We start from the raw sequence: 19,003 nt of genomic DNA on the forward strand, positions 1-19,003 counted from the left end.
TGGCTGGAACTGTAGAACTGGCTGGAACTGTAGAACTGACTAGAACTGTAAAACTGTCTGAGAACTGTGGAACTGTTTGGAACTTTAGAACTGTCTGGAACTGTAGAACTGGCTGGAACTGTAGAACTGGCTGGAACTGTGGAACTGGCTGGAACTATAGAACTGACTGGAACTGTAAAACTGTCTGGAACTGTGGAACTGTCTGGAACTGTGGAGCTGTCTGGAACTGTGGAGCTGTCTGGAACTGTGGAGCTGGCTGGAACTGTAGAACTGGCTGGAACTGTAGAAGTGGCTGGAACTGTGGAGCTGGCTGGAACTGTGGAGCTAGCTGGAACTGTAGAAGTGGCTGGAACTGTAGAAGTGGCTGGAACAGTAGAAGTGGCTAGAACTGTGGAGCTGGCTGGAACTGTGGAGCTGGCTGGAACTGTAGAACTGGCTGGAACTGTAGAACTGGCTGGAACTGTGGAGCTGGCTGGAACTGTGGAGCTAGCTGGAACTGTAGAACTGGCTGGAACTGTAGAACTGTCTGGAACTGTAGAACTGTCTGGAACTGTGGAGCTGGCTGGAACTGTAGAACTGGCTGGAACTGTAGAACTGGCTGGAACTGTAGAACTGGCTGGAACTGTGGAGCTGGCTGGAACTGTGGAGCTAGCTGGAACTGTAGAAGTGGCTGGAACTGTAGAAGTGTCTGGAACTGTAGAAGTGGCTAGAACTGTGGAGCTGGCTGGAACTGTGGAGCTGGCTGGAACTGTAGAAGTGGCTGGAACTGTGGAACTGGCTGGAACTGTAGAACTGTCTGGAACTGTAAAATTGTCTGGAACTGTGGAACTGGCTGGAACTGTGGAGCTGTCTGGAACTGTAGAACTCTCTGGAACTGTGGAACTGTCTGGAACTGTAGAACTGTCTGGAACTGTAGAACTGTCTGGAACTGTAATAGGTCTTGAACTGTGGAGCTTGCTGGAACTGTGGAGCTGTCTGGAACTGTAGAACTGTCTGGAACTGTGGAACTGGCTGGAACTGTGGAGCTGGCTGGAACTGTAGAAGTGGCTGGAACTGTAGAACTGGCTGGAACTGTAGAACTGACTAGAACTGTAAAACTGTCTGAGAACTGTGGAACTGTTTGGAACTTTAGAACTGTCTGGAACTGTAGAACTGGCTGGAACTGTAGAACTGGCTGGAACTGTGGAACTGGCTGGAACTATAGAACTGTCTGGAACTGTATAACTGGCTGGAACTGTGGAGCTGTCTGGAAATGTGGAGCTGTCTGGAACTGTGGAGCTGTCTGGAACTGTGGAGCTGGCTGGAACTGTAGAACTGGCTGGAACTGTAGAACTGGCTGGAACTGTGGAGCTGGCTGGAACTAGAGATCTGACTATAACTGTAAAACTGTCTGGAACTGTGGAACTGTCTGGAACTGTGGAGCTGTCTGGAACTGTGGAGCTGTCTGGAACTGTGGAGCTGGCTGGAACTGTAGAACTGGCTGGAACTGTAGAAGTGTCTGGAACTGTAGAAGTGGCTGGAACTGTGGAGCTGGCTGGAACTGTGGAGCTAGCTGGAACTGTAGAAGTGGCTGGAACTGTGGAAGTGGCTGGAACTGTAGAACTGACTAGAACTGTAAAACTGTCTGGAACTGTGGAATTGTCTGGAACTGTGGAGCTGTCTGGAACTGTGGAGCTGTCTGGAACTGTGGAGCTGTCTGGAACTGTAGAACTGGCTGGAACTGTAGAAGTGGCTGGAACTGTGGAGCTGGCTGGAACTGTGGAGCTAGCTGGAACTGTAGAAGTGGCTGGAACTGTAGAAGTGGATGGAACAGTAGAAGTGGCTAGAACTGTGGAGCTGGCTGGAACTGTGGAGCTGGCTGGAACTGTGGAGCTGGCTGGAACTGTGGAAATGGCTGGAACTGTGGAGCTGGCTGGAACTGTAGAAGTGGCTGGAACTGTAGAACTGGCTGGAACTGTAGAACTGACTAGAACTGTACAACTGGCTGGAACTGTGGAACTGTTTGGAACTTTATAACTGTCTGGAACTGTAGAAGTGGCTGGAAGTGTAGAACTTCCTGGAACTGTGGAACTGGCGGGAACTATAGAACTGTCTGGAACTGTAAAACTGTCTGGAACTGTGGAGCTGTCTGGAAATGTGGAGCTGTCTGGAACTGTGGAGCTGTCTGGAACTGTGGAGCTGGCTGGAACTGTAGAACTGGCTGGAACTGTAGAAGTGGCTGGAACTGTGGAGCTGGCTGGAACTATAGAACTGCCTAGAACTGTAAAACTGTCTGGAACTGTGGAACTGTCTGGAACTGTGGAGCTGTCTGGAACTGTGGAGCTGTCTGGAACTGTGGAGCTGGCTGGAACTGTAGAACTGGCTGGAACTGTAGAAGTGCCTGGAACTGTGGAGCTGGCTGGAACTGTGGAGCTAGCTGGAACTGTAGAAGTGCCTGGAACTGTGGAGCTAGCTGGAACTGTAGAAGTGGCTAGAACTGTAGAAGTGGCTGGAACTGTGGAGCTGGCTGGAACTGTGGAGCTGCCTGGAAATGTGGAACTAGCTGGAACTGTAGAAGTGGCTGGAACTGTAGAAGTGGCTGGAACTGTAGAACTGGCTGGAACTGTAGAACTGGCTGGAACTGTAGAACTGGTTGGAACTGTGGAACTGGCTGGAACTATAGAACTGTCTGGAACTGTAAAACTGTCTGGGACTGTGGAGCTGTCTGGAAATGTGGAGCTGTCTGGAACTGTGAAGCTGTCTGGAACTGTGGAGCTGGCTGGAACTGTAGAACTGGCTGGAACTGTAGAACTGTCTGGAACTGTAGAACTGTCTGGAACTGTAGAACTGTCTGGAACTGTGGAACTGGCTGGAACTATAGAACTGTCTGGAACTGTGGAGCTGTCTGGAACTGTGGAGCTGTCTGGAAATGTGGAGCTGTCTGGAACTGTGGAGCTGTCTTGAACTGTGGAGCTGGCTGGAACTGTAGAACTGGCTGGAACCTTTAGCAGTGGCTGGAACTGTGGAGCTGGCTGGAACTATAGAACTGACTAGAACTGTAAAACTGTCTGGAACTGTGGAATTGTCTGGAACTGTGGAGCTGTCTGGAACTGTGGAGCTGTCTGGAACTGTGGAGCTGTCTGGAACTGTAGAACTGGCTGGAACTGTAGAAGTGGCTGGAACTGTGGAGCTGGCTGGAACTGTGGAGCTAGCTGGAACTGTAGAAGTGGCTGGAACTGTAGAAGTGGCTGGAACAGTAGAAATGGCTAGAACGGTGGAGCTGGCTGGAACTGTGGAGCTGACTCGAACTATAGAACTGACTAGAACTGTAAAACTGTCTGGAACTGTGGAACTGTTTGGAACTTTAGAACTGTCTGGAACTGTAGAACTGTCTGGAACTGTAGAACTGTCTGGAACTGTAGAACTGGCTGGAACTGTAGAACTGGATGGAACTGTGGAGCTGGCTGGAACTGTGGAGCTAGCTGGAACTGTAGAAGTGGCTGGAACTGTATAAGTGGCTGTAACTGTAGAAGTGGGTAGAACTGTGGAGCTGGCTGGAACTGTGGAGCTGGCTGGAACTGTAGAAGTGGCTGGAACTGTGGAACTGGCTGGAACTGTAGAAGTGGCTGGAACTGTGGAACTGTCTGGAACTGTAAAATTGTCTGGAACTGTAAAATTGTCTGGAACTGTGGAACTGGCTGGAACTGTGGAGCTGTCTGGAACTGTAGAACTCTCTGGAACTGTGGAACTGTCTGGAACTGTAGAACTGTCTGGAACTGTAGAACTGTCTGGAACTGTAAAACGATCTGGAACTGTGGAGCTTGCTGGAACTGTGGAGCTGTCTGGAACTGTAGAACTGTCTGGAACTGTGGAACTGGCTGGAACTGTGGAGCTGGCTGGAACTGTAGAAGTGGCTGGAACTGTAGAACTGTCTGGAACTGTAGAACTGACTAGAACTGTAAAACTGTTGGGAACTGTGGAACTGTTTGGAACTTTAGAACTGTCTGGAACTGTAGAACTGGCTGGAACTGTAGAACTGGCTGGAACTGTGGAACTGGCTGGAACTATAGAACTGTCTGGAACTGTAAAACTGGCTGGAACTGTGGAGCTGTCTGGAAATGTGGAGCTGTCTGGAACTGTGGAGCTGTCTGGAACTGTGGAGCTGGCTGGAACTGTAGAACTGGCTGGAACTGTAAAACTGGCTGGAACTGTGGAGCTGGCTGGAACTATAGAACTGACTATAACTGTAAAACTGTCTGGAAATGTGGAACTGTCTGGAACTGTGGAGCTGTCTGGAACTGTAGAAGTGGCTGGAACTGTAGAAGTGGCTGGAACTGTAGAAGTGGCTGGAACTGTGGAGCTGGCTGGAACTGTGGAGCTGGCTGGAACTGTGGAACTGGCTGGAACTGTGGAAGTGGCTGGAACTGTGGAACTGGCTGGAACTGTAAAATTGTCTGGAACTGTGGAACTGGCTGGGACTGTTTAACTGGCTGGAACTGTGGAGCTGTCTGGAACTGTAGAACTGTCTGGAACTGTGGAACTGTCTGGAACTGTATAACTGTCTGGAACTGTAAAACTGTCTGGAACTGTGGAGCTGGCTGGAACTGTGGAGCTGTCTGGAACTGTAGAACTGGCTGGAACTGTAGAAGTGGCTGGAACTAAGGAGCTGGCTGGAACTGTGGAGCTAGCTGGAACTGTAGAAGTGGCTGGAACTGTATAAGTGGCTGGAACTGTGGAGCTGGCTGGAACTGTGGAGCTGGCTGGAACTGTGGAGCTAGCTGGAACTGTAGAAGTGGCTGGAACTGTAGAAGTGGCTGGAACTGTAGAACTGGCTGGAACTGTAGAACTGGCTGGAACTGTGGAACTGGCTGGAACTATTGAACTGTCTGGAACTGTAAAACTGTCTGGAACTGTGGAGCTGTCTGGAAATGTGGAGCTGGCTGGAACTGTAGAACTGGCAGGAACTGTATAAGTGGCTGGAACTGTGGAGCTGGCTGGAACTATAGAACTGACTAGAACTGTAAAACTGTCTGGAACTGTTGAACTGTCTGGAACTGTGGAGCTGTCTGGAACTGTGGAGCTGTCTGGAACTGTGGAGCTGGCTGGAACTGTAGAAGTGGCTGGAACTGTGGAGCTGGCTGGAACTGTGGAGCTAGCTGGAACTGTAGAAGTGGCTGGAACTGTAGAAGTGGCTAGAACTGTGGAGCTGGTTGGAACTGTGGAGCTGGCTGGAACTGTAGAAGTGGCTGGAACTGTGGAACTGGCTGGAACTGTAGAAGTGTCTGGAACTGTGGAACTGGCTGGAACTGTAGAAGTGTCTGGAACTGTAAAATTGTCTGGAACTGTAGAACTGTCTGGAACTGTGGAGTTGTCTGGAAATGTAGAACTGTCTGGAACTGTGGAACTGTCTGGAACTGTAGAACTGTCTGGAACTGTAGAACTGTCTGGAACTGTAAAACTGTCTGGAACTGTAGAACTGTCTGGAACTGTAAAATTGTCTGGAACTGTGGAACTGGCTGGAACTGTTTAACTGGCTGGAACTTTGGAGCTGTCTGGAACTGTAGAACTGTCTGGAACTGTGGAACTGTCTGGAACTGTAGAACTGTCTGGAACTGTAAAACTGTCTGGAACTGTGGAGCTGGCTGGAACTGTGGAGCTGTCTGGAACTGTAGAACTGGCTGGAACTGTAGAAGTGGCTGGAACTGTGGAGCTGGCTGGAACTGTGGAGCTAGCTGGAACTGTAGAAGTGGCTGGAACTGTATAATTGGCTGGAACTGTGGAGCTGGCTGGAACTGTGGAGCTGGCTGGAACTGTGGAGCTAGCTGGAACTGTAGAAGTGGCTGGAACTGTAGAAGTGGCTGGAACTGTAGAAGTGGCAGGAACTGTAGAACTGGCTGGAACTGTAGAACTGGCTGGAACTGTGGAACTGGCTGGAACTATAGAACTGTCTGGAACTGTAAAACTGTCTGGAACTGTGGAGCTGTCTGGAAATGTGGAGCTGTCTGGAACTGTGGAGCTGTCTGGAATTGTGGAGCTGGCTGGAACTGTAGAACTGGCAGGAACTGTATAAGTGGCTGGAACTGTGGAGCTGGCTGGAACTATAGAACTGACTAGAACTGTAAAACTGTTGAACTGTCTGGAACTGTGGAGCTGTCTGGAACTGTGGAGCTGTCTGGAACTGTGGAGCTGGCTGGAACTGTAGAAGTGGCTGGAACTGTGGAGCTGGCTGGAACTGTGGAGCTAGCTGGAACTGTAGAAGTGGCTGGAACTGTAGAAGTGGCTGGAACTGTAGAAGTGGCTAGAACTGTGGAGCTGGTTGGTACTGTGGAGCTGGCTGGAACTGTAGAAGTGGCTGGAACTGTGGAACTGGCTGGAACTGTAGAAGTGTCTGGAACTGTGGAACTGGCTGGAACTGTAGAAGTGTCTGGAACTGTAAAATTGTCTGGAACTGTAGAACTGGCTGGAACTGTGGAGCTGTCTGGAAATGTAGAACTGTCTGGAACTGTGGAACTGTCTGGAACTGTAGAACTGTCTGGAACTGTAGAACTGTCTGGAACTGTAAAACTGTCTGGAACTGTGGAACTGGCTGGAACTGTAGAAGTGTCTGGAACTGTAGAAGTGGCTGTAACTGTGGAGCTGGCTGGAACTGTGGAGCTAGCTGGAACTGTAGAAGTGGCTGGAACTGTAGAAGTGGCTGGAACTGTAGAAGTGGCTAGAACTGTGGAGCTAGCTGGAACTGTAGAAGTGGCTGGAACTGTAGAAGTGGCTGGAACTGTAGAAGTGGCTAGAACTGTGGAGCTGTCTGGAACTGTAGAACTGTCTGGAACTGTGGAACTGTCTGGAACTGTAGAACTGTCTGGAACTGTAGAACTGTCTGGAACTGTAAAACTGTCTGGAACTGTAAAACTGTCTTGAACTGTGGAGCTGGCTGGAACTGTGGAGCTGGCTGGAACTGTGGAAGTAGCCAAATAGTTCAGTGTGAGTGTTCAGTCAGAACTACTGCTGCTTTTCCCCTCTGAATCATGTGATTTATGTGACCTTTATGATCTATGAGCCACTGGCACAAACAGTCTGTATGGCCATTCAGAACTAGCCTATGGACTAAACACAATGAATGACAAACTTGTGTGTGTGTGCGTGAGTGTGAGTGTGTATCTGTGTGTGTGTGTGTGTGTATGTGCGTATGTATGTGCGTGTATGAGCGTATATGTGTGTTTGTTCTGTGTGTGTGTGCCTGTATGTTCTGTGAGTGTATGTGTGTGTGTATGTGCATGTGCATGTGCATGTGCGTGTGTGTGTGGTGTGTGTGTGTGTGTGTGTGTGTGTGTGTGTGTGTGTGTGTGTGTGTGTGTGTGTGTGTGTGTGTGTGTGTGTACCTGGACGTGTGTAAGAGAGAGTCACTTATTGCTCTATATTGCAGCGAAATTACAAAAATAGCATCAGTGATTGCTGCCCAGAGGTGTTGCTTCATTCTTGCATTTAAGCAAATCCTTCTTTAATGATATTGGCTTACTGCGACCAAGGGAAGCGATGGCAGGTAATGAATGAGACGGGGGTAAAATCCGATAAGGCAGCGCCTAACCAAGTGGCTCTCTCGCATAACCCTCCACTATCTGACCCTGTTTCTCACTCCTTAGACCATTATTCAAACCGTAACAAGGCCATTCATTTAGTTTGTCTGCGGGCAGAATTCGATTCTCGCTTGAGAGAGCGTGAAGCAAAATATAAAGATGTTCACCGCACCAAACACGCAGCATTTACATAATTTCAACTTGGGGTTTGGACAGTAATAAATAGTTATGATAAAACTGTCATTAGGCCGGGGGATGTGGCGGGGACACGAGCGGAGCTGTGGAAGATTAATATGCGGAGCAGAGCTCTCCATAGTACTGAAATGTCATGAGACTCCAAATAATGAGAGCCGCTTCGTTGTGGATAACCTACCTGTTTGGCCTTGCAATTTCTATGTGTGTGTGTGTGATTTCTGTGTATGTGTACACTCTCAGAGGGTATGGTTAGGGTACAGTATTGTTCCCGGGGATACAAAAATATCAAAACACACATAATGTACCTTCAGAGGTACACATGTAATCTCACTTGGTACTGTTCGATGCCTTTTAGGGTACATTTGCAAACAATCGAGTGTAATGATACATTTTTGCACCCTAATATTTTGAATATAAAGGTACACTCATCACACACTCAAAAACCACACCCTCGTTATCATATTTCCCAGCATGCTCTATTGTAGGTTGATTTTTTGAATTGTTTGTTTCGATATGTATGTTTTTGCATGCACATTGATTGCTTGATTGATTGATTTTATGCTACACAAAGATAAATAAGATACATTTTTCTAAACTAATCCCCCCAAAATTTTATGGTATGGTTTTGCACCTATACCATCCTGTCCCCTAAGGTAAACTATTGGCTCTTTTAAGGTACAAACTGCAAGGGTACAATTATGTACCTATAACTTAAGGTACAAGGGATGTACAGTACCTTACAGGCTACCACTACAGTGATATCCTGTAAACCAGCGATACTAATTCTACGTCATTAAGACACGTGATGCCAAACTTCCATCAACATGTCTCCTTTGCCACTAGGGGAGCTAAAGTCCTAGACCACTATTACTCTACCCACAAGCAAGCATACAAGGCCCTCCCTTTTCCGCCTTTCGGAAAATCAGATCATGACTCCATACTCCTGCTTCCATACTCCAGCAGAAGCTCAAACGGGAAGTACCCGTGACTCGCTCCATTGAGAAATAGTCATCAGAATCAGAGATTATGCTACAGGACTGCTTTGCTTGCGCTGATTGGAATATGTTCAGAGACTCCGCCGATAACATTGGGCGATCTAACTACTTCCGTCAATGGCTTCATAAGGAAATGCACTGGTGACATTGTCCCCACAGTGGAGGTTCGCTGCTTCCCCAATCAAAAGCCCTGGATTAACATGAGGTTGGCTCTAAACTAAAGGACAGGGCTACTGCACACAGGGCTATCCCAGACAACCCTGATGCTACGGCTACAAGTAGTCCCGCAACGACCTTTGCAGAGTCATCAAATGAGCAAAAGGACAATATAGGAATAAGGTGGAATCATGCTACACAGGCTCTGACAACCGCCGCATGTGGCAGGGGCTACAGTCCATTACGGATTACAAAGGAAGACCCAGCCATGATCTGCCCAACAATGCCTCTCTTCCAGACAAACTCAATACATTTTATGCACGCTTCGAAAATAACAACACCGTGCCATGCGTGAGGGCCCCCACTGACCCAGAGGACTGGGTGATCTGTTCTCCGAGGCCGATGTGAGTAAGGTCTTTAATCACGTCAACACTTGCAAGACCCTTGGTATTCCAGGGAGCGTTCTTAGAGCATGTGCAGATCAACTGGCAGACATATTCACACCCATTTTCAACCTCTCCTTGTCCCAGTCTGTAATCCCCACATGTTTTAAGATGACCACCATCATTCCTGTCCCCATGAACTCAAATGCTTTATGCCGCAATGACTACAGCCCTGTAGGACTTTTATTACATTTACATTTTAGTCATTTAGCAGACGCTCTTATCCAGAGCGACTTACAGAGCGAATGCATACATTTCATACATTTTTTTCCCGTACTGGTCCCCCAGTATGCCTAGTCACCTTACCTAGTCACCTAGTCACCTTACCCCTATATATTTCTACCCCTACCACTCCAGTATTCCTGCACATTGTAAATATGGTACTGGAACTGATTGATCATGTATATAGTATGCTTACTTACTTTCTCATGTCCTTACTTTTGATCTTTTTTTATTGTGTGTGGGTTGGAGCTTGCAGGAAAGCCATTTAAATCACTGTACTTTTGCATGAAAAACTTCAAGAACAAATCTTAACCATTATTTCTGACAGTGTAGTATGGACACGCAATGTTTTTATACATGTGCATATTTATACATACAGTAGCTATATGTCTCTTGTATGTGCTTACCTTTAAGTGACTCATTTTCTCAACCAAGATCACATTCTGTGCTAAAGAAGATAATTCTGGAGAGAACATGAATCAGAGGACTACACTATACAAAACTCCAGCTATTAGATCAAGGCATAATGAATGTAGTAGCTTACGGTGTCCTCAGCCTCAGGTAAGGAATAGCTGCTGGAGGTACAGTACGTGTTGTCTGCAGTCAAATTAAGCATCTCTCTACTGAGAGTATAATGAGAGTGTACCCTGTGAGAATACACTGAGTATTCCAAACGTTAAGAATATCTTCCTAATACTGAGTTGTGTCAAGTTGACTGGATGTCATTTCGGCGTTGGGCCATTCTTGATAAACACAGGAAACTGTTGGGTGTGAAAAACCCAACATTGTTGCAGTTTTTCACACTCTCAAACCAGTGCGCCTTGCACCTACTACTATACCGCATTCAAAGGCACTTAAATCTTTTGTCGTGCCCATTCAGCCTCCGAATGGCACACATACACAATCCATGTCTCAATTGTCTCAAGGCTTAAAAGTCCTTATTTAACCTGTCTCCTCCCCTTCATCTACACCAGTGGTCACCAACTGGTCGATCGCGATCTTCAAGGCATTCCTAGTCGATCACCAAACATTTCTGTAGAAAAGCCATCGATAAAAACAGAGTTGTCTTTGATAAAGACTTGCACTCCTTTCTATTTTTTATTTGTGTTGTGCTGTTGGTGGTAGTTGCACTTGATTCAGTGTGCTGTTGGTGGTAGGTACACTTGATTCAGTGTGCTGTTGGTGGTAGGTGCACTTGATTCAGTGTGCTGTTGGTGGTAGGTGCACTTGATTCAGTGTGCTGTTGGTGGTAGTTGCACTTGACTCAGAAGCCCTGCACACCGGGTAGGAAAAGTGTTCACATTTTGAACCATTTCATTTGTCTGAAAAGACTATGTCCGCCTTCCCAGCAGACCAGGAGATCTGTGTCTCATTAATTGTTCTTTGTTTTTCTCTTAACAACCTGGCGGTCAACCGTCCTAAGTATTCAGCTGAACGTCCAACTATTTTATTTTCTGTTCAACAATGCAGAAAATCAACCAAATGGGACTATAATAGGCATAAAAGTCATACAAAACAAACTAGCACATCTAATGGCAGAACAGATCCTGAAACAGTGGAATTGCTTTTCTGCAATTGTGTAGCATGCAGGGTAATGTACCATCCATCACTGGCAATGGCCTTAAACAGAGCATTTGATGTACATTCAAGTACACTGTATTCTCCCCCAGACAGGAGCCAGCACAGCGTTTAACAGGGGAGGGGATTAAGAAAATGGCCATGGGGCCTATTCATGTGTGTGACTTTTTATGTGACTATCACATTGTAGTCAGTGGCTTAGTGGACCTCTCTATTATAGTTTGACAGGTTTTGACCTTAACAGATCACCTTCAATATGAAGTGTAAGCACCACCGTGAAGGGTAATTAAGATATTTAATGTCTTTTTGCTATTTGTGAGTGTCCAGCTTGATTTATCCTTTTAAGACATACCTGGAGAAAATAAACGTTCAAGAGGGAGATAGCTCTCTTGGTTGTAGATCACCTCTTTCAATGTAAATACAAGATCTTCTGCTTGTGGGAGCAACCTGGCTGTTTGCAGAGGCTGAAAGAAGTGTGTTTCGGGTAACTACGTACATCCATCCCACTTCTTGCGTGAGCAAGCACACACACACACACACACACACACACACACACACACACACACACACACACACACACACACACACACACACACACACACACACACACACACACACACACACACACACACACACACACACACACACACACTGTCCCCATCTCCGTTCATACCCTTCACATCCACAGTGTTCCCTGAGCAGTAAAACAGATCCCTTCTCATTGAGATGAGGGCCGATAGCTGTGAAGTCTTTCTCTCTCTTTCTGTGGAGTGGCTCTGTGGAGAGGCTGAGGGTGGGATAGAATGAGAGGAAGTATGTCACAACCACCAAGGGAATGGGGCAGCGCGGAGCGGCACCACAGCACAACTAAACTAACATTAATCTCCACCATTTCCTGGGCCTTGTCTGTCTAAGGCACTGCATCTCAGTGCTAGAGGCGTCACTATAGTACCTGGTTCGAATCCAGGCTGTATCACAACCGGCCGTGATTGGGAGTCCCATAAGGCGGAGCACAATTGGCCCAGCGTGGTCCGGGTTTGGCCGGTGTAGGCCGTCATTGTAAATAAGAATTTGTTCTTAACTGACGTGCCTAGTTAAATAAAGGTTAAATAAAAAATAAAAAAATTGATCATTTTTTTATTTTTTATATCCTTGAAGGAAGGACTATAAAATGATCTTTATTTCCTTAACGTTGTTCATAACCTGAACACAATGACTTTAGGATGTAATTATCTTCCAAGATGGTATAACGATGGTATTGCCTGTGCTGTCTCCTCTGACAGTGCTTGTGCCCAGACCCAAATAAAGCATACTCAGAGGTTTTTGTTCTGACACTGTTTAACCAGAGTGGCGCTATGGCATCGATACAGTGTCCCACAGTCAAATAAAATGTGGAGCATCTTATTGTATCAAGCAATAAGACATCTCTCTTGACACAAGGCGTTATTTTAAAAAGCTGGGGGGTCTCGATTGAAAGAGTGTCAATTTCAAGACAAAGTCAAGATGGCAGTTGCACAAGATCCATATTTAATAGTGGCAACACTACTGACAAATCAATGCAGTTTTCACATCTGATCATATATCACCTCTCTCCAAACTACTGCCTTCCTCTGTGCTTTGTCTGTTTCTCGGAAAGGGAACTAATACATCCTACAGTGTTGTAAACAGTGGTGTAGATGACAATGTTTCCTTATGACTTGATGACAAAACTGCCCTTATCCTTTACAATGTGGCCGTGTGAGGCTACCGCACAGACAAAATCAATGGATGTGAATAGCATTAACAATGACAATGTAGTCAGAGAAGGAGAAGAGAGAATAACCAAACACGGTAGAGGTGATGTAATGATGCAGTGCAGGTGATGATGTGGTCTCAGCGTGTATATGAATGTCATCTCTAAGCGGTAATGACAACACAGGAGTAGGGCTGTTGCGATGACCGTATTGCCGCCACACATGTGGTCACAAGTCACGAAAGCAGTCAGATTCCACATGACCGTTTAGTCATGGTAATTAGGCTTCTCCAAGCTCTGATGCTGCTGCTGGTCATTAGTAGTCTACCAAACTTGCTAACTGCCTGCTACTCAGCACTCTATTGTCCCTCTAATCACTCTGACATCAATGCAAATGTGATCAAAAATCTAATCAAACACTTCATGAGAATCCATGAGCTCATGTTGAGCAACATTTCTATTTGCTATGCAATTGCGCCAGAAAACAGAGTGATAGCCTCTACCAAAAAGAGGAGGATCCCATCAGCTTTCTATAGGCTAGGCCTACTATATTTATTTCTCAACTTTCCTAATATTAAGCACATTGCTGGCTGGCATGAAAATAAACCATGTGAAAAACATCCTCCATTCACAATTTAAGTGCACAGATGACAAGTATTTTTCCCCCTGCCCCTGTTTCCAGACAGGGGCATGATAATGGTCCATTCTAAATCAAAACAAATTTCACACATATATTATTTAGTATTTGTAAAGACAAGATTAAATCAAGAATAGTCTGATGGGTGACAATATTAGCCTATCACTTGTAAATTATATTTTATCACTAGTGAATGATAAGAAGCAATGCATTTTTGTTTGCGACTTTTTGTAGTCATGTAGCCTAGCCCATAGGCCTATATGTTTTAATAAGGTTTGTATCACAACTAAAGTGGCCAAATAACGTTTTTAACCTCTTGGGGCTAGGTGGGACGCTAGCGTGCCACCCGTGGTGCACTCCATCAACAGCAGGTGCATTTCAAGAGCGGCAAATTTGAATCCAAATAAATGTCAAAATTCAAATTTTTCAAAAATACAACTATTTTACACCATTTGAAAGATAAACATCTCCTTAATCTAACCACGTTTTACGATTTCAAAAAGGTTTTACGGCGAAAGCATAAATTTAGAGTATGTTAGGACAGTACATTTACAAGAGTTGTGTGTAATGTTTTGTCAAGTCAAAGACAGGGTCACCAAAACCATAAAACCAGCTAAAATGATGCACTAACCTTTTACAATCTCCATCAGATGACACTCCTAGGACATTATGTTAGACAATGCATGCATTTTTAGTTCTATCAAGTTCATATTTATATCCAAAAACAGCGTTTTACTATGGCATTGATGTTGAGGAAATCGTTTCCCTCCAATAACCGGCAGTCAAGTCAGCGTCACAAATTAAATAATTAAAATTAGAAAACATTGGTAAAATATTATATTGTCATTTAAAGAATTATAGATTTACATCTCTTGAACGCAATCAACTTGCCAGATTTAAAAATAACCTTACTGGGAAATCACACTTTGCAATAATCTGAGCACTGCGCCCAGAAAAATACGCGTTGCGATACAGACTAGACGTCATGTTGGGGAGATCTAAAATCGAAAATACTATGTAAATAATCCATTACCTTTGATTCTCTTCATCAGATGTCACTTCCAGGTATCACAGGTCCATAACGAATGTAGTTTTGTTCAAAAAAGCTCATCATTTATGTCCAAAAATCTCCGTTTCGTTAGCACATGATGTAAGCCAGCCGGACTTCTCGTCATGAACGAGGGGAAAAAATATATTTCCGTTCGTTCAAACATGTCAAACGTTGTATAGCATAAATCATTAGGGCCTTTTTTAACCAGAACATGAATAATATTCAAGGTGGACGAATGCATACTCTTTTATAACGTATTGGAACGAGGGTACCCAACATGAACTCGCGCGCCAGGTCTCTAATGGGACATCATCGTTCCATGGCTCTTGTTCGGTCAGATCTCCCTCCAGAAGACTCAAAACACTTTGTAAAGGCTGGTGACATCGAGTGGAAGCAATAGGAAGTGCCAAAATATTCCTAAACCCCTGTGTTTTTCAATGGGATAGGTTTAAAGTCAATACAACACATCAGGTATCCACTTCCTGTCAGAAAATGTCTCAGGGTTTTGCCTGCCAAATGAGTTCTGTTATACTCACAGACACCATTCAAACAGTTTTGGAAACTTTAGAGTGTTTTCTATCCATATATAATAAGTATATGCATATTCTAGTTACTGGGTAGGATTAGTAACCAGATTAAATCGGGTACATTTTTTTTATCCAGATGTGCAAATGCTGCCCCCTAGACCCAACAGGTTAACTTCTTAAAGTGTAGGGGGCAGTATTTTCACGGCCGGTTGAAAAACGTACCCAAATTAAACTGGTTACAACTCTGGCCCAGAAACTAGAATATGCATATTATTAGTAGATTTGGATAGAAAACACTCTGAAGTTTCTAACACAGTTTGAATGATGTCTATGAGTATAACAGAACTCATATGGCAGGCAAAAACCTGAGAAAATCCAACCAGGAAGTGGGAGATCTGAGAATTGTAGTTCTTCTTTTGAATGCCTATCGAAACTACAGTGTCTGTGGGGTCACGTTGCACTTCCTAAGGCTGTCAAAAGCCTTAACTTCTTACATCTAGATAGCGGAACACCGCTCCAATATCCAATGATAGGGCGTGGCGCGAAATACAAACTCCTCAAAAATCCGAAAACTTCCAATTTTCAAACATATGACTATTTTACACCATTTTAAAGACAAGACTCTCCTTTATCTAACCACACTGTCCAATTTCAAAAAGGTTTTACAAGGAAAGCGAAACATTGGATTATGTCAGGAGAGTACCCAGCCAGAAAGAATCAGACACCCATTTTTCAAGCTAGCATATAATGTCACAAAAACCAAAACCACAGCTAAATGCAGCACTAACCTTTGATGATCTTCATCAGATGACACTCCTAGGACATTATGTTATACAATACATGCATGTTTTGTTCAATCAAGTTCATATTTATATCAAAAAACAGCTTTTTACATTAGCATGTTTTGTTCAGAACTAGCATTCCCACCGAACACTTCTGGTGAATTTACTAAATTACTCACGATAAACGTTCACAAAAAACATGCAGTAGTAATAACCAGATTAAATCGGGTAAGTTTTTTATCCGGCCGCGTAAATACTGCCCCCTAGCCCTAACAGGTTAAATTACTCATGATAAACGTTGACAAAATACATAACAATTATTTTAAGAATTATAGATACAGAACTCCTTTATGCAATCGCGGTGTCCGATTTTAAAATAGCTTTTCGGTGAAAGCACATTTTGCAATATTCTGAGTAGATAGCCCGGCCATCACAGGCTAGCTATTTTGACACCCACCATGTTTGGTACTCACCAAACTCAGATTTACTATAAGAAAAAAATGGGATTACCTTTGCTGTTCTTCGTCAGAATGCACTCCCAGGACTTCTACTTCAACAACAAATGTTGGTTTGGTTCCAAATAATCCATAGTTATATCCAAATAGCGGCGTTTTGTTCGTGCGTTCAAGACACTATCCGAAGGGTAACGAAGGGTGACGCGCCGGCGCATATCGTGACAAAAAATGTCAAAATATTCCATTACCGTACTTCGAAGCATGTCAAATGCTGTTTAAAATCAATTTTTATGCGATTTTTCTCGGAAAATAGTGATAATATTCCGACCAGGAGTCGTTGTAAAATGGACTCTTCACGTGCATGCGCACGCCCGTCTCATTGTTCTCAGACCACTATCCAGACCACTCGACCACTATCCAAATGCGGTACTGTTTTTCAGCCATGGACTGCAAAGTCATCATTCAACGTCCTGGCGCCTTCTGAGAGCCTATGAGAGCCTTAGAAAGTGTCACGTTACAGCAGAGATCCTCTGTTTTCAATAAAGAGGGTATAGAAGGCCAAGAAATGGTCAGAGAGGGCACTTCCTGTTTGGAATCTTCTCAGGTTTTGGCCTGCCATATGAGTTCTGTTATACTCACAGACACCATTCAAACAGTTTTAGAAACTTTAGGGTATTTTCTATCCAAATCAAACAATTATATGCATATTCTAGTTTCTGGGCAGGAGTAATAAACAGATTAAATCGGGTACGTTTTTTATCCGGCCGTGAAAATACTGCCCCCTATCCATAACAGGTTAAGAAAGTTTTTCATGCGTCTCCTGTAACCGGGCAGAGAATAGGAGCTCAGTCAATGAGTGGACTGCCTATGGACAAAGGGATTGGTGATGCACGATCCCGATAGCGTGCCCCTCCTTCTTTTTCTTCTGGAATGAATACGCTATTGTCCGGTTGGAATATTATCGCATTTCTACGTTAAAAATACCATAAAGATTGATTGTAAACAACGTTTGACATGCTTCTAAGAACGGTAATGGAACATTTTGACTTTAAGTGTCTTGAATTACGCTCGCACATTATGCCTTTGGATAGTGACCTGAACGCACAAACAAAACGGAGGTATTTGGACATAAATATGGATTATTTCGAACAAAAACAACATTTCTTGTGGAAGTAGCAGTCCTGGGAGTGCATTCTGACAAAGATCAGCAAAGGTAAGAGAATATTTATAATACTAATTCTGAGTTTAGGTGACCCCAGAACTTGGCGGGTGTCTGTATAGCACTGCCATTTTCAAAGCAACTAGCATGCATCACAAATACCCAAAACACAGCTAAATGCAGCACTAACCTTTGACAATCTTCAACAGATGACACTCCTAGGACATCATGTTACACAATACATGCATTTTTTGTTAGATAAAGTTCATATTTATATATAAAAACAGCATTTTACATCGGCGCGTGACGTTCACAAAATATTTTCCCTCAAATGCTTCCGGTGAATCAGCGCTACAATTTACTAAATTACTATTCGAAAACATTGTTAAAATGTAATATTGTCATTCAAAGAATTATAGATTAACATCTCGTGAATGCAACCGCATTGCCAGATTTAAAAATAACTTTACAGGGAAATCACACTTTGCAATAAACGAGGTGCTATGCTCAGAAAAATAGGCTAGGCGATACAGGTTAGCGCCATCTTGGAACCATCTAAAATCAAATATACTATTGTAAATATTCCCTTACCTTTCATTATCTTCATCAGAAGGCACTTCCAGGAATCCCTGGTCCACAACAAATGTACTTTTGTTCGAAAAAGTAAATAATTTATGTCCCAATAGGTCCTTCTTGTTAGCGCGTTCCGAAGGCTACTCATAATGTACGAGGCGCGCGGGACTTGTCGTCACGAATGTGCAAAAAAATATATTTACGTTCGTTCAAACATGGGAAACGTTGTATAACATAAATCTTTAGGGCCTTTTTCAATCAGAGCTTCAATAATATTCAAGGCGGACGATTGCATTGTCTTACTAAACGTTCAATATGCACCTTGGATAAGGATGCGTGCAGTTGCGTCCCCGATGTGTCTGTCTTCACTTGTAGCCTGTGAGAAACACCCGATCACGTGACAGAGAGCCATGTGAGTGAGTGATGGTTCGGAGCACACAGCACTCAGGGAGAAGGGCACAGAGCGGCATTCCGGGCTAAGGGCACAACGGCCACTGGCCGCAAAAGGCATGGATTTTGTTAGGGTGCATTACGGCCACACAAAGGGGATGCCACCGTGAAATTCGAGTCGTTATCAAGTACTTGTCAAATTGTGAATGAGAACTGAGTGTGTACAGCCTGCGCAAAAAAAAGCAGAGCTCATGCCTTTCAAGCGACTTTTTTCAAATCCTCTGCTAACCCAGTGAAGTGAATAGCAGCTTGCTCAGCAGGTGGGAGACGACTGCCGTCAGATGGGGTGGAGCACGGCTGTGGCTGCAGATGAAACACTCTTTGAAAAAAGGGTTCCAAAAGGGTTCTTTGGATGTCCCCATAGGAGAACCATTTTTGGTTCCAGGTAGAACTCTTTTGAGTTCCATGTAGAACCCTCTGTGGAAAAGGGATCTACATGGACCTCAGAAGGGTTCTACCTGGAAAGAAAAAGGGTTCTTCAAAGGTTTCTACTATGGG

At 44.4% G+C, this 19,003-nt stretch overlaps 1 protein-coding gene across 1 annotated transcript in view; it reads left to right on the plus strand.

Moving 5' to 3' along the window:
* Positions 1-19,003, plus strand: part of robo1 (roundabout, axon guidance receptor, homolog 1 (Drosophila)) — a 664,161-nt gene that overhangs the window by 172,576 nt on the left and 472,582 nt on the right. The window lies entirely within an intron of this gene.

The sequence above is a fragment of the Salmo salar genome, chromosome 20 (assembly GCF_965601325.2).
Source record: "Salmo salar chromosome 20, fSalSal1, whole genome shotgun sequence".
NCBI classification, from domain to species: domain Eukaryota; kingdom Metazoa; phylum Chordata; class Actinopteri; order Salmoniformes; family Salmonidae; genus Salmo; species Salmo salar.